Source organism: Athene cunicularia, assembly GCF_003259725.1.
Source record: "Athene cunicularia isolate RWA chromosome 20 unlocalized genomic scaffold, athCun1 chr20_part1, whole genome shotgun sequence".
Taxonomy (NCBI): Eukaryota; Metazoa; Chordata; class Aves; order Strigiformes; family Strigidae; genus Athene; species Athene cunicularia.
The window spans coordinates 791,590-805,732 of NW_020799125.1; the positions used below are offsets into that span (position 1 = coordinate 791,590).

General features: G+C 51.0%; 1 protein-coding gene and 1 long non-coding RNA gene across 2 annotated transcripts in view; one reads left to right on the plus strand and one right to left on the minus strand.

Moving 5' to 3' along the window:
* The window catches only part of LOC113487403, a 17,162-nt gene extending 9,080 nt beyond the window's left edge, over nt 1-8,082 (minus strand). The window contains exon 1 of the long non-coding RNA XR_003399780.1: nt 7,968-8,082. This is a non-coding gene — a long non-coding RNA (uncharacterized LOC113487403). The remainder of the gene's footprint in view (nt 1-7,967) is intronic.
* MYT1 (myelin transcription factor 1) overlaps nt 1-14,143 on the plus strand; it is a 62,352-nt gene that overhangs the window by 9,596 nt on the left and 38,613 nt on the right. The window contains exon 2 of the mRNA XM_026861933.1: nt 7,993-8,093. The gene's annotated coding sequence lies outside the window, so the exon portion shown is untranslated. The remainder of the gene's footprint in view (nt 1-7,992; nt 8,094-14,143) is intronic.

Consider the following 14,143-nt stretch of genomic DNA (forward strand, 5'->3'; position numbering starts at 1 on the left):
CCCCCCCCCCCCCGGCTTACACAGGTTGTTTCCCCCTTCCCAAGGATTCTGTGTGTCAGCAGCGCTGTGGGAAGGGTTTTACAAGACACAAGATGCTCTTATAACCTCCCCCTGAGCCATCAGGTTGTTCCCTTCAGCAGCAACACGTCTTGGAGCTGCTTCCTTCTCCCTGGCCCAAGACGCACTTACCCAAAACCATCTCTAAAAATTCATTTGTGCTGAATTCTCCTGCTGGTGTTTCGACACATCGGCTCCACGGAGGCTTTCGATTTGGTATGAAAAGTAATTATTACTGGGGCGCAGTTTAGCAGTTGTGTTTTACAGTGCTGGTAAGGTTAAAAGAAATAATAATAATAATATAAGAAAGACTCAGCCAGAGTAACTGCCTGCAACATGCTATTTGCATTTTTAAGGAAATACTTCTTTGAGACAGCTTGGGTGAAAGGTCGACATTTGCATATAAATGGAAAAGAAAGTGTGTGATGCTGGAAGTTACATCTATATTATTTTCTCAGCAGTGTGCTGCTGTTTCGGAGATTAAGGGACACGGTTTGCATTTGGCTTTCACTGAATAGAGAAGGTACCAGGAAAGCCAAATTAGAACAAAATAATGAGGGAAATGTGCAAGAAGAAAGCAGCGATATCCTGTTTCTCGGAGATGCTCTCTTGCGTGCCGGAGGCGTTACACGGCTGTTTGCACACACACTGGGCACAAGCAGATGAGCGTGGCTGAGCAGGACTCCCTCTGCGTGCACAAAAGGCTGGACGCTGGAGATGAAGCTGTCGGCAGGAGCGGTCCAGGCTGTGGATAAGCCTGGCAGAAGGGGGATGCTGGCACTCGTTTGGAAGTGATAAGCTGGGGTTTCCTTGATATTTAATTTGTTGTTGTTGTTGTTCAGGCTCAGGTATGTTTGGAAGAGGAATTAAGCATCAGGCTCATATGAAGTGGTGGAGTCCCCATCCCTGGAGGGGTTGAAGAGTCGGGCTGAGCCAGCGCTGAGGGATCTGGGGGAGTTGGGAAGGGTCAGGGTGAGGGTCATGGTTGGGCTGGAGGAGCTGCAAGGGCTTTTCCAACCCAGAGGATTCTGTGAAGTTCCTGCTATTGCAGTAGGGAAAAAACTCTTAGTGGCTGGTAGGGTGAAGGCAGGAGGCAGAAACGCCCACAGCTCAGCTCTCGCTGTTGCCTTGGGCCTTGGAAACCCCAAAGAGAACCTCAGCGCTTTGTTTTCCCTCGTGTTGGTGTCCCCTCTCACCATGCTCAGGGCGGCTTTGCATTTTGACAGCTCCCCCAAGGAGCCAGGAGAAATGGGATGTTGACCAGTGTTCACTCTATTCTTTTTTTTGGATCAATACACTTCAGAGCAATGCACAGACAGCAGTGCTACTGTGGCACGCAGCGTTTATTCCTCTCTTGAAGAGTACGCAAGTGATACAAGGATGGAAGGCGAAAACCACCTTCTTTTATACCTTCTGCAGCGCTTCGTAGTGTGCTTCTGCCACTGTGTAGGAAAAGAAAAAAGACTCTAATAAAAAAAGTCTTATTAACTGGCCATGAACACTGGAGCATGAATATTGCACTTAATGAGGAGAGACTGTAGCCTCATTTGCTCCCTTTGCATTGTAGGTGCATTGAGGGCTTCGGCTCCTGTAGCTCTGGGTGGTACAGAGGAACAGGATGAAATGTTGGTCCTTCCCTGGAGCACTTGGGGCTCCAGGGGTGCAGCGCTGCTGGGTGCTGGGATGGAGAGAAGGCAGCGCAACCGTTGCAAGGGCCTGGGGATGCCGGTCCCGTGGCAGGGTGATGTCTGTACCTTGTTCCTGGCAGATCTTTAACCTGCTGCTGAGGGTTTTGCCCCTTCTCCAAGGAGCAGGTTTTGGTGCTTCTTCCCTTCCTATTGCAGCGTGTCCTCGTGTTTGGGATATATGAATCTTCTCGTGATTAAGCCGTTTGCTCTGTGTCCTGTCCCAAGGCTGCGGGAAAGGGACGATTCCCTTTTCCCATCAAGGAACTGACAAAGAAAGTTCAAAAGCATCCGGAGGTGCCAGGTATCACAGGGCAAAGCACGAGCTGGCATGGCTGAGGCGGCCACAGGGGCTGACGCAGCTGCCTGGGCAGAGGTGGCAGCTGATGACATCAAAAGCAGGCTGAGCCAAGAGGTGAGGTGGCATGGGGCTGGGAAGGAGGATGTGAGTCACTTGTGCTTCATGCAGTGCTGGAGGAGGGAGCCAAGGAGGGGGATGCTCCCGGGACTGCTGGCTGACCCCTGGGCACTGCAGGAATTGCTGGAAGGAGGGTGGCAGGTTCTTGCGGCTGGAGATGGAGAAACAGTGGCATCGTGCTGGCAGTGACCTGTTCCCTTCCTCTTTGCATAGCCAGATGGAAACCTGGGTGCTGCCCTCGTCTCCTCTGTGCCCCCAGGACCCGTGGAGCTGAGCAGGGCTGTACACCTCTGAGCCGTGCTGGTGCTGAGCCAGTTGCTTAGTGGGTTGGCAACACACGCCGTGCTGCAAGCATCTGTTTGGCAGTGAAAGCGCTAGAAAGGCTTGATCCTGCTGAAATCAAACCCCTTATTTTCCTTTGGGTAAGGGGAAAATAAAAAGATCAGAGTGCACATCACAGATTTCACAACCTTTGATGTTGCAGCGTGTGGTTCGGTAGCGCAGTGGGTTAAGCCAGCCCTGCATGTTTGTCGGGGCCGTGGGATCAAAAATCCAGCTCACCGGTACGCTGAGCTGTTGGGTGTCCAAACAGCCGCGCAGTGCAGCGAGGCACCGTCCGGCTCTGCGCTTCGGCAAGACGAGGCGAGGCTGGGAGTGACGTGGGGACGAGGCGCAGCGAGCCCGGGGCTGCGGGAGAGGGATGCGCTGGGTCAGCGTGACGACGGAGCCAGGTGGTGGGAGCAGCAGGAGACCAAGCGTTCGGGTGAAGTGCCCTGGGGACCAGCCCAGGGAGTCGCTGGGACACACGTATCCCTCGTCAAGGGCAATGACGTTTGTCAACTTGCTTTAAATAAGAGTTACTATTAGGAAGTGCAGGGTGGCTGTGGCTCTTGCACACAGCGGAAGGGATCTCCCAGGTGCTGGGAGAAGATGACCGTATCCCACCATTCGCTCCCCTTTCACTGGAGTTCACTGGTTCCCCGCCTTGCTGTCGGTGCAGACACAGGCGTGGGGTCAGGTCCCTGCAGCCTGGCCCCGGCTTTGTAGGAGAAAACAGCTCATGGCTCCCCCATTTCTCCCTTTAGGGAGATTATAAACTCTTTGGGACTTGTCCAGGTATAAGGTCCCTAGGTGAGAGAATCAAAGCTTCGCATCTGCCAAGCTCTTTCCAAACACGCTAAGCAAATATATCTTTAGGTCAGCAAGTGAACAACAAAGAGGAACCTGCAATCTAGTTGGCCATGCTACACCTCCCATCCGTGTATCCCGTCCTAGCTGATTATTAAATCATACTTGCTGATAAGTGTGAGATGTAATATCTATTACACAGCTGTTAAACCTCAATTAATATGTTTTAATGATCAGTCATTTACTGTGCAATATACAATTAACATCCAGTATTAGATCTTAAATTAAATGCATGTTTAGGAAGCTAAATTTGAAGCACTGAACATAGCCGTGCCACAGTAAACAGCGATAATTGCGTTGAATAGACAGTATTTCTGTGCCCTGAGAGGGGGTTAAACCAACACTCCTGGCGACAGAGGAGAATGGAGAAGAATTGCTAAAGTGGCTGGGTTCTATTTTTTTCAGTGTATTTTGATCCCTATGGAGGTTTTAATTCATCTCCCTTGAAGGAAGAGAAAAAAAAAAAAAAAAAAAAAAAAAAAAAAAGGCACCCTGATGCGTAGCTGCCGCGCTCCTGCATGGGTGAAGGCTGAAGTAGCAGGTTCTGGCGTGGGGTTTCGGCTCGGAGGAGCCTTTTTTTGGCAAGGGCTGGGCGGGAGCGTGGGGCGATCAGTCGTGCTTCAGGCTGCGCTGAGTGCTGGGGGCTGCGCGCAGGGGTGCAGGGCGCAGCGAGGGTCTGCGACTGAAGCCTTAAATCAAAGATTAGACTCACGTTGCCAGCGGGAAGAGAAGTCCTCACTGCCCCGTGGGTTTGGGGCCACGCAACAAAGCAAACTGAGCTCTTGGTGTTCTCCAGGCAGCGGCTGGTGGCCACGGAGAGCAGCGTGTGCAGGCGATGAGCTGCAGTGGGTGCAGGGGCCCGTGGGTGCCTTCTGCAGCTTAGAGAAGATGTAAAATCTGAGTCTGAGATTATTTTTTCTTTTAACTCATAAGAAAGATGGGCTCCAAAGGGCACCCTCCTATCCCAGGAGTATTTGCTCCGGGAAGCGAGCCCACGTTCTCTGGTGGGACACTGGAGGACCCAGCCTGTCCTCCGCACGTTGCTGCCCTGTTAACACAGGGTTCACCTTTCCCAACGAAAAAATGCGCCTGAGCAAAGATGACGAAAAATCTTACACTCTTCCTTTTATCTTTTCTCGCACTTGGGGGAGCAAATGAAGATTGATATGTTTTTCTTCTAGTCTTTCAGCTTAAATATGCGGTGACGCATCTTACGAGGAAATGAAGCCTTCACCCCCCATCTTTTCTCTAAGGAACCTGTCTCTCACCCCATCACTTCGCTATAGCAGATGTAACCTCTGCATAGATTTGACAGTGTAAGGACACGTGTGGGAGCCGGCTGCCACCCAGGCAGCCCCCTCCTGCAGCATCCCGCCTCACTTTCTGTTCCCCTTCCGTGCTCCGAAGCTTCCTATGAGGTTCGCTGGGTTTATTTTGGGGGGAACTTTTGGCCATTCTTTGGAGGGTTTAATTTTTTGGCAGATCAGTGCTTTCTTCTCTCTTTGGAAACGGAAAGTGAAACACACCCCAAGTCTGATTAACACTCTGAATAGCGTGTGGTCTCCCTCCCAGGTTTCCGTATTTTCTTGTTTGGAGTTGTTGAGGGGGACCCAAAGGTTTCTCAGAACTTGCTCTTTCGTGCCTGGATTCTGCACAACTCGCAGCACTTCACAGCTGAGCTTTGTAGATATTTCTGAAGGAGAGAGACAAATAGATTCAGGGTTTGGGAAACAACCTCATTTGGAAGGGGACACACGGATGTTTTGGTGGTGGATTGTCATAAATGTTGATGGGGAAAAGCAGCCTGTCTAGTGAGGGACCCCAGCGTGTGTGATCCAATCCTGACTAGGGGGTGGGCACTGAGGCTGGAGCAGGTGGGGAAAAGCTGGAGTTTTCCTTTGGAATGTGAACATCAGGCAGTGATCTATCAGACCAGCTGAGCATCTCGGTTGGTTTTCAAGGGGGAGTGGATGCCAGCGCTCCTGGTTGTGAGCTTTGGCTGTCCCAGCTCTGTACCAGGAAGGAACCCCAGAACGTGCCGTTCACTCTGGGATCTGCTTCCCATGGGCAAAAACTCGTGTTTAAGGCGACATCCCACATCTCCCCTTGGGTGGTCCAGGTAGGGGTTAAGAGAAGAGTCCTTCAGGTAGCCAGTCAGCTGCATTTCTGCTGAACCCAGGGTCCGGAGGTGAGGTGGGAAAGGCACAGCCAGCAGCGCAAGCTGATCCTCTCCAGAGACCAGATGCATTTAAGCAGCGTGGAGTAGAGGAAATCTGAGTCGCGTGTTGACGGAGCTGCCTTGGCCACCCGAACCGGGCTGGGCAGAGGGACAGGGGCGAGCAGGAGGGTGCTGAGCTGGTGCAGCCAGCGCTGAGGCTCCTCACCCCAACACACAGCCCCTTCCCCTCCTCCTGCTCACAGGGACGAAGGCACAGGAGGTTGGGATGGGGCCTGTGGCAAGAACAAGCTGGCATCTCGGGCCAGATTCCCCACGGCAGCTCCTGGAACTCACCCTTAGCCTACAACTTAGGCCTACATGAGCAAGACAGCCCCAAAGAGGATGAGTATGCCTGTGTGTTTTGCCATTTTTGCCTCCTCAGGGTTGAATCTCATGACCTCTCAACCTTTCAAAAATCTTTTAAGCTGTCTTTAGGGTTATCTTGCATCCAGGATCCATTGTTTCTACAGTTTAACCTCCTCTCTGCTCCTGCCCCCACTGCATCCCAGAGGATGCTGCTGCTATGAAACATGCTGCTTGGGAGAAGGGTGCTCAGTGAAGTGCTTCAGATAAGCAGACAGGCTGTACTGACCTATGAATGTGCTATAGAAACATCTTTATTCTTCTTATTTGATTTTTTTTTCCTTTCTTCTGTCCTTTTCTATCTTCTTTCCCACATTTTGCTTGGTTTTAATCATCTGCCTGGCCATCTGTGCCTTCCTGCTCCCTTTCCTCCGAGCTTCTCCAAAGCAAAATAATGCTTCAGCAACTCCTGGATTTTGTTTCCAAGCCTTGTGCCTTTCCTGTGGGTCGGGGCTGGAACACAGTGCTTCAAACAGGGTTTGGAGTGGAGTCTCCACCACAGATGTTTCTCCCGTGAAACCTAGAAAAGTTCCCCCAGCTGCCCTCCTGGCTTCAGAGCGGCTCTGTTTTAGGACAAATACGTGAAGGTGACTGTCACGGTCATCTATCTTAGGCACTAACTTGGACTGTACGTCACCATAGGATCGAATTATCCCAGTCTCTCAATGTACTTGTTCTTGCAAGAGCACTGTGGGATGTACTGGTTGTTCCTTAACGTCTTATGGATAGAGAACAGACACCGGCAGGGGAGGAATAAACGCCCTAGCTACTTGCTGCACGTTCTCCTAAAAGCTGCTTTGTGGCAGAGCAGACCCAGCGTTGCTCGGCTGGTGTCCTACACGGCTCAGCAGTTAGCCATTGCTGGAAACACCCACCTTCCACAGGTTTCCTTTAGCGTGCATGAGCCCTCTCCTTGCTTTTGCTGTCTTTGAGATCACCCCAATAATAGAAACATCAAGCCAAGGAAGCACAGGAGCCTGTTCCAGCAGAGGAAACGTAGCCTCTGCCCTGAGCTCTTCCCCGGGCTATTAGCAGCCCGAGATGAATGAGCGTGCCGGCACGTGTGTAGCTCCTCACGTGTCTCCTTCTGGGGGATGCTCTCCTTTTGCTTTGCATCGGTGGTAGAAGATGAATGGAGTAAGACTTGGAGAACAGGCAGTAAATTATTCAGTACTCAATGCCAGAGGGAGCCGCAATTAAAGATGCGAGGGGAAGGCTCGCGGCGGCGGTGCCCAAAGTGACAAGGGTTTGCCAAGGTGAGCTGTGACACTGGGGGCCCGGAGGCCAGAGACCGGGGGCAAACGCTCTCAGTCTCATCCCAGTGAGCAACCAGGGCTCAGCAGGGAGGCCGTGCCGGGCAGCTCCCGCGCCACGGCATCTCCTCCACGCTGGCCCAGCTGCCGCAGATCCTCCACCGCCTCCGGTGCCGGCCCCGTGAGGGTGTTTGAAGTTGAAGGGCAAGTGCCAAGAATCTGCTTGTAAAGTACATATTTCCCAGAATCTTCATCTCCAGATGGTGGCTCCTCTCGCTGTAATGACCCACTGACGTCACGGGGTTGTCGTTGGAAACCTGGGTGGGGATCCCGCTCGGCTCTCAGTGCTGCCCAGCTGACGGCTCCCATCCGCAGCTACAGATGTGCAAATCTTTGTGAAAGAGTAAAACTGAATTTCACCTCTGGAAAAAGAAGAGGGTGTAAGGGAGAAGCCCTTTGCCAGCCAGCGTGAGGCTCCCGGGCGGGTGCAGGCAGGTGCCTTGCCCAGCCCACCAGTGACACTCCCTGTTACTCCTTGTGTTTTCCAACCGAGGGCCAAGCTGAGCAGCGTTGTAGTGTTTGGGGTAGGCTGAGGCTACATGTACAATTCCTTCATGGTTGGGGCTCTTGGCCTTGGTGGGGCACCCTGGGGTCCTGCTCTGGGCATGGAGACCCTCAGGCAGGATTTGTATGGCCATTAAAGAAAACAAGCAGGGAATAAATATTGAGTTTTTTCCTCTGGTTGATGCTGCTGCTGAGGTGCTGGGCTGATTCTGTGTCCTGACCCCGTGTTCCTCTTCCCCTCCCCAGAAAATGAGTTTCGGGGTGAGCTGCTGAATCAGAGGTGGACCTGCGGAGAGAAGATCAGCAGCTGCGAGGGAGCCGCCAGCCTGCACGGCGCACGCATCAAGGTGAGCAGAAAGCACTCGATCTTCCACATGTACTTTTTTGGTACGGTGACCCCCCCCGCCCCATGCACTGGCCACAGGATGAGGGCCACGTGCTGCTCCAGCCAGGTGGTCCCGGGGAGATGGAACCTTTCCGGTACCCAAAGTGATGGGCAGGACTTGGAAGTCTCTGTCTCCTTGCTACAGCCAAACCTCCTGCCTGGTGAATCCGGGCAGAGAGGGCTTCCAGCTGTCAAGATTTGGCTTTGACTCCAGATATTTAAATCTTTGCCTTCCTCTCCGGTCCCATCCTTCAAGGATGGCTCAGATCTAGATATTTAGGTCAGTCCCAACCCTCTTAAAATAGACCCTTTCTCCAAGGCGCCGGCTGGTCGGAAGAAGCCCCTCGCACGCCAGGTGAAGCTGTGGTGCCTTTGGAGAGGACAAGCGAGGCATTCATCCCCTGCGGGACCCCGGGCAGCTCCTGGGGGCTCAACAGAGCCACTCATTTACTGCTGCAGCTGTGGCTGATGAAAGAGGTCCAGCCAAGGCTGTCAAACCTCCTGGCAGATTCACTGCCAGCAGATGAGGAAGCTTTAATTAAGTATAGAACTGGGCTGCTCATTACGTAAATGGCACTTCCCGTCCTGTTTTGGCCTCTCGGTTGTGAGGCAGCGTCTTGGATGGGCGGATGGACCCACCTGGGTGGTGGAGGAAGCCCTCCTTGGGTGGCTGATGTTACCCACTACTCTTCCTGTATCCCCAAATAAACCGAGCCCTGGGAAAACCCCAAATCAGGAAAAACCCCACCCTTAAAAACCATCCGTCTTTGCTAACAAGCTGTCAGCTGCGAGCAGGTGTCGCCAGGAAAGCTCACACCTTCTTAGAAAGCAGAGTAAGCAGTTGTTGCTATATTTAAAACGAGCTCAATTAAGGCTTTTCTATTGAACCTGCCAAATAAGCACTTAGATTAGATTTAATAAGATTGTTGTACGTTAATAAAGCAATGATTACAAAAGGTAATATTCCCAGTACCTGGTGCTCATCTAGTGCTCTGCCTCTGCCGAGCACATTGCTAATATTTACTGATTCTTGCAAGCCCCGGCTCTGCTCAGCTGTGTCTTAACGGAGTGACTGGTCTGGGGGCAGAAGGAGGAGGTGGGGAGGGGGCATCTGAAGTGGGAGCAGGGTTTGGGGAGCTGCAGCTTTTGGAGGTGGTAGCGCTGGTCCTGCAAAGCCGGGTCTGTGAAGAGTCACCCCACGGGGTGTCGAGGGTACGCAAGGGCCTGATCCTGCGTGTCTCAGGCTGCGAGACTGAGCCTGTTGGCCTGAGGTGTGCGAGTGAGCAACAGAGGAATTCTGCCCCTTTGTTATAAAAGGGAAATTAAACCTGAATGGGAAGGGAGGAGGAAGCCCCTGGCTTTGCTAAGGCTGTTGCTGGCTCTCTATGAGGAGTTTTCCCCCTGTGTAACTAAATCCATTCAGGCAAATTAAAAAAAAAAAAGAAATGTTTCTGCCTATCAGTGCAGTAGCATATTTATTTTCTGCTATGTTTTCCTAAAATCCAGGTAGAATTTAGGATAGTTTATCCCTGGAGATTGCGTTTGTGTGTGTGTGTGTGTGCAGCCCTCTTACCTCACGGCAGGGGAGGGGTTTCAATCCCTCTCTAACCTTGGGATCCCCACCATGTGCACACGCGTGAACTCTCCTGTGTGCTCATAGATGCATATTGTATTTAAATAGTTTTTCACGCCGGTTACAGCTCGTAATCCACACGATGCGCAACGGTGAAGGACGATGGGACGTGGGGCACGTTTACTTATTTATTTTCGCCTCCGAGGAAGTCCAGGCCCAGGATAAAATTTCCCGTGACAGGTCTGAAATGAGATCTCTGAGGAGCGCGAGGGCGAGGCGCACTCTGCGCGGAGCCACCGGGGACCCTCCACACGGGTGCTCCTGCTTGTGCTCGGCCTGGACCACGGTGGCTGGTGGAGAAATGGATCTTTTCTCCCAAATCCCTGTCATGCTGTGCCCTGGTGAGCTAGCTGGGGGTCGGGAGCAGTGGGCAGGCTGCCTGCTCTCAGGCCAGGCAGGGCTGATGCTGATGGAGCCACCAGAGCCCATCCCCTGCCACGAGCTGCTGCAATCCTTTACGGAGATGTGCACATAGCTCGCTTCAGCGGTCGCCTCGCATTGTGCCGCTCAAGGATAATCTTATGAAAAAGGCAGCTTATTGCCGAGCTTGAAAACAATGAGGTTGAAGAGCTGCGATTTTTTTTATTTTTTTTTTTTTTTCCCCCTCTCCCCTCCCCTACCCCTCCTCTTCTGGCATAAGAGCTGTTTGCACGTCCGGAGCCACTTAGATCTCTCGGCACGTGAAATGGCGTTTGGGTTGCGTGTTGTAGCACTTTCGAACAGTCAAGAGGAAAGTATATGTCAACTTAAACTGCTGCATATGAAATCACCCCAGCTTAATGCTCGAGTGTCAGCGCTGCGGAGGCGCGCGGTACAGCTGCGGCTGTGTCAAATGCGATGCTTGGGAGCATCTTTTCTGGTCCACTTCACTCGCGTGGAGGATGCCTCTGCCACGGCTACAGAGCATTAGCGCTCGGGAAGCGTTTCACTGCCAGCATGGGGCTTTTTTTTTTTTTTTACAGCTTCAGGAGGATGTTTGTGACACAGCTGTAATTTTTAATTCGAGGTGGGTACAAGCTGTGGTTTTGCCTCTAAAGACATGAAGGCAAAATCCTCCCCCTGACTCCAAGCCCGAGAACACCGCGCAGGGTGTCCTTCCCTGGAAGCAGTCGGAGAGCAAAAGGCAGACGGTAGCTTACTCAGCCGAGGATGGGACTCACAATAGGTGGAATGTCAGGAGGATTTAAATCAAGCAGCAAGGAAGACCCTAAAGGAAGAAAGGGGGGGAGAAAAAAAACCTAACCTCAGAGTGTGGTTATAAAATAGCAGCTGGGAGCTACTACTGAGCCTTTTTTTAAAAGTAGAGGCAGACTCTTGATCAAGGGTATTTCTTCCTTCAACACCCCTTATTTGATTTTATTTTTTAAAAAAACTTAACAGCTAGAGAAAGTCCAGTGGGACAAAGCCCTCTTCATTTTCTGCAATGACCCATGATGCCGTGGCACTTTGCAGAGAGAAAGATTCGGAAGACCCAGATCCAGGTCTCTTCACCTGTGTTCAGCCTGCAGCAGGCAAAGGGGGATTCCTCATGGGGTGGGGAAAAAAACATCCCCCCCCAAAAAAAAAAAAAAAAAAAAAGCAGAGGGAGGGGAAATCAGGAGAGGCCATTCAAACCCATCCTCAGCGGCTGGTGGGTGCCGAGGGGCAGGTTTGGTGCCTGGCTGTGATTTGCCCCAGAGTTACGTCCAGCTGGACCTCAGGGTTTGCTCCCTTCATTGTCTCGTGCTGATGAGCTGATCCCGGGTAGGAAAGGAGCAGCTGACAACAGTGCAAATTAACCACAAAATGAATCTTGCCCTGGTGATGGCTTGAAGGATTTTGCTGGGACGAGGTTGGCGATGGTGGAGGGTTCCCACTCAGCATCCTCCTCCCTTCCCTTCCCTCATCCTGGCTTTGAGCCCAGCCCTGAAACGGGGCTGTGGGAGCTGGACCATCCCCTGACTCTGCGTGGCCAGGGCAGAGCGTGGCCAGCGCTGCCTTTTCCCTCCAGGAGCTAAAAAAGAGGCTCTTTGGACCTGGAACAGAGGAAGGACCAAGTAGAAAACCACTTTTCAACCATTCTGTTGGGAAAATGTGATTTCTTCTGGCATTTTCCTCCTCCTGATTTACTTGCTGCTAGGCAAATTTGTTTGGTTGGGTTGTTTTTTTTTTTTTTTTTTTGTTATTTTTTAGCTAAAAATAGAGCCTCTGTCTGTCCTTCTGAAGCTCGGACACCGCTTCTTGCAAATGGCATTTTGCTCTATCCACAAATAAGCACTGATGGAAGCTCTGCTGCTTTTCAGAGTTAAATAAATATTCCCGCTGAATCCTCACCTCCCTTTGTCCAGCTGAAGGCTTTTTCAGCATGTTTATTTTCTCTGAGCTCCATGGTGCTCTTGAATACATATAAAGTATTACCGCTGACCGTGGGGAATTTCAGCATGGCCCTTAATGGCATATTTGCATAGAGCTGTCGAAGCCCAGGCACACCTGGGCATCAGCACTTGGGAGGCTTCAGCAGTTTTATGTTAGCACCTAGGTCTTCCATTGGAGAAAAAAAAAAAAAAAAAGAAAAAGTGTATTAAGATAAGAAAGAAGAAGAAAATATCAACCCTGTAGGTAGTCCATAAAATTAAAGTTCAGATCTGTGCTGCTGTTCCCATGCTGTATTGCTGTAGTTGTGGCAGCAGAGCAAGACTCTTACTGTAGAATTAGGCTGTTAAAATTCACATTGTGCTTGGGTTAAACTGTCTTTCAAGTTTTATCTGTCTGAACCTCGTTGATTTAGATTTGCAGGACATCAGCAGCACAGCTTGGATTATGGTTGTGTCAGGAAGGTCCTTAGTGGGGGGCAAACACATGGTGAGAAATAGTCCCTGCACTGGAGCACCTTTAGAGAGAAGATCTAAAAAAAGGGGCACCCAGCGATGAAGGGATGTTCCCAAGGTTACCCTGACTGTCAGTGGCAGAGCATGGAGCTGAATCCTGAAGTGAGTAACCTGAGGCCCAGCACAGGGTCTCTCCCAGTGTTGTCTCCTGGTGTTGGTTAGGAAACCTGCTAGATGCTTATTTTGGTTTAATGTGAGAGGTAGTCGAGTGATAAGGTGAGGAGGAGTGGAATAAACCTCCGCCTTTTCCAGCTGGACTAACACGCTCTGAGGCTGGCATCTGGTGGCAATAATTTATTTGCAGGTTTCCTTTCAGATTGCTTTGTTTTCCATTCAGAGTTAAAATAATAAGAGTGAAATCGAGACAGCTTCTCATCCTGGCTATTATGTGAGAAAGAACAAATGAAAATACCCCGTCAGTCTCTGAGACTGCAAACATGCACTATGTGACCTGAAATTTCACGTTAAAACGATCTGTCTAGAGGGCTTCTCGCTGAGGAGGAGAACAATAAAGGACAGTGGTTTCATGTAACCTTCATGCATCCAAGCCCGATAACCACAGAGGCTCCAGAAGTGCAGTAATGGTCACGTCAGTTAATTTAAGTTGCCTGGGAGGAGTAGGGGCTGAGCTCAGAAATAGATCTTTTTCTCCTGGTATTTCTGCACTTTGGTAGGAAATGACGATTGTTGAGGACGATGCTGCTGTTGATTGAAGCTGAGAAAAGGAGCCTGATGGTCGAAAACAGAGTCTGGGCGTGCAGAGCCCACCCCGTCCCTCCAGTGCTGTAAGCAAAACCTTGTGCATACGCAGTGGTGGGGCTGTGTCATGTTCTCTGACCAAGTAATGGGGTCTTCCCTATGGGGAAAAACCTCAATGATTTAGTTGTTGGGGTTTTTTTGGGGGTTTTGTTTTTAAAAAAACGCTGATTTGTACAGTAGGCCAGGCAGGGTCAGCCTATTTGGCTTTTCCATCCTTTGGTCCTCGACAAGTTTGGGTCTGTCCGTGCCTTAGAGTTCTGTCCCCTCTGCCCGCGTGGCGACCGAGTGTGCTCCCATCTTCCCGGGGCACTTGATCCTGGCTTAGAAGAGGTGTTGCAGGCAATGGGAGGAGTTGCTTTATGAGGTGCCAGGGTGTAGCGAGGAGCCTGGGTGTTAGCTTACATGTAGTACCTAATTTACTTTTTTTTGAAGACAAACGTGACCTGAAATTGGATCTCCCCCCATTCATACGCAAGCAGCTTGTCGTTGGAGGGTAGGTTTAAGAAAACTGAAGTTTTGCTCTGCTTTTCCCCCACTGTCCCTGCAGGGTCCCGGCCCTTCTTCTTTCATGGCCAGAGCTGGCACATTGCAGGCAGTGCCCGTTACTCTTCCCGCTTGCCCTCCTCTGCCGCTTTGAATAATTTATCTGCAGGAAACCCGTATTGCCAAGGCACCAGCCCGACACGTGCCAATCCCCTGGGAAAACTGTCAAAAAAAAAAAAAAAAAAAAAAAAAAAAAAAAAAAAAAAAACC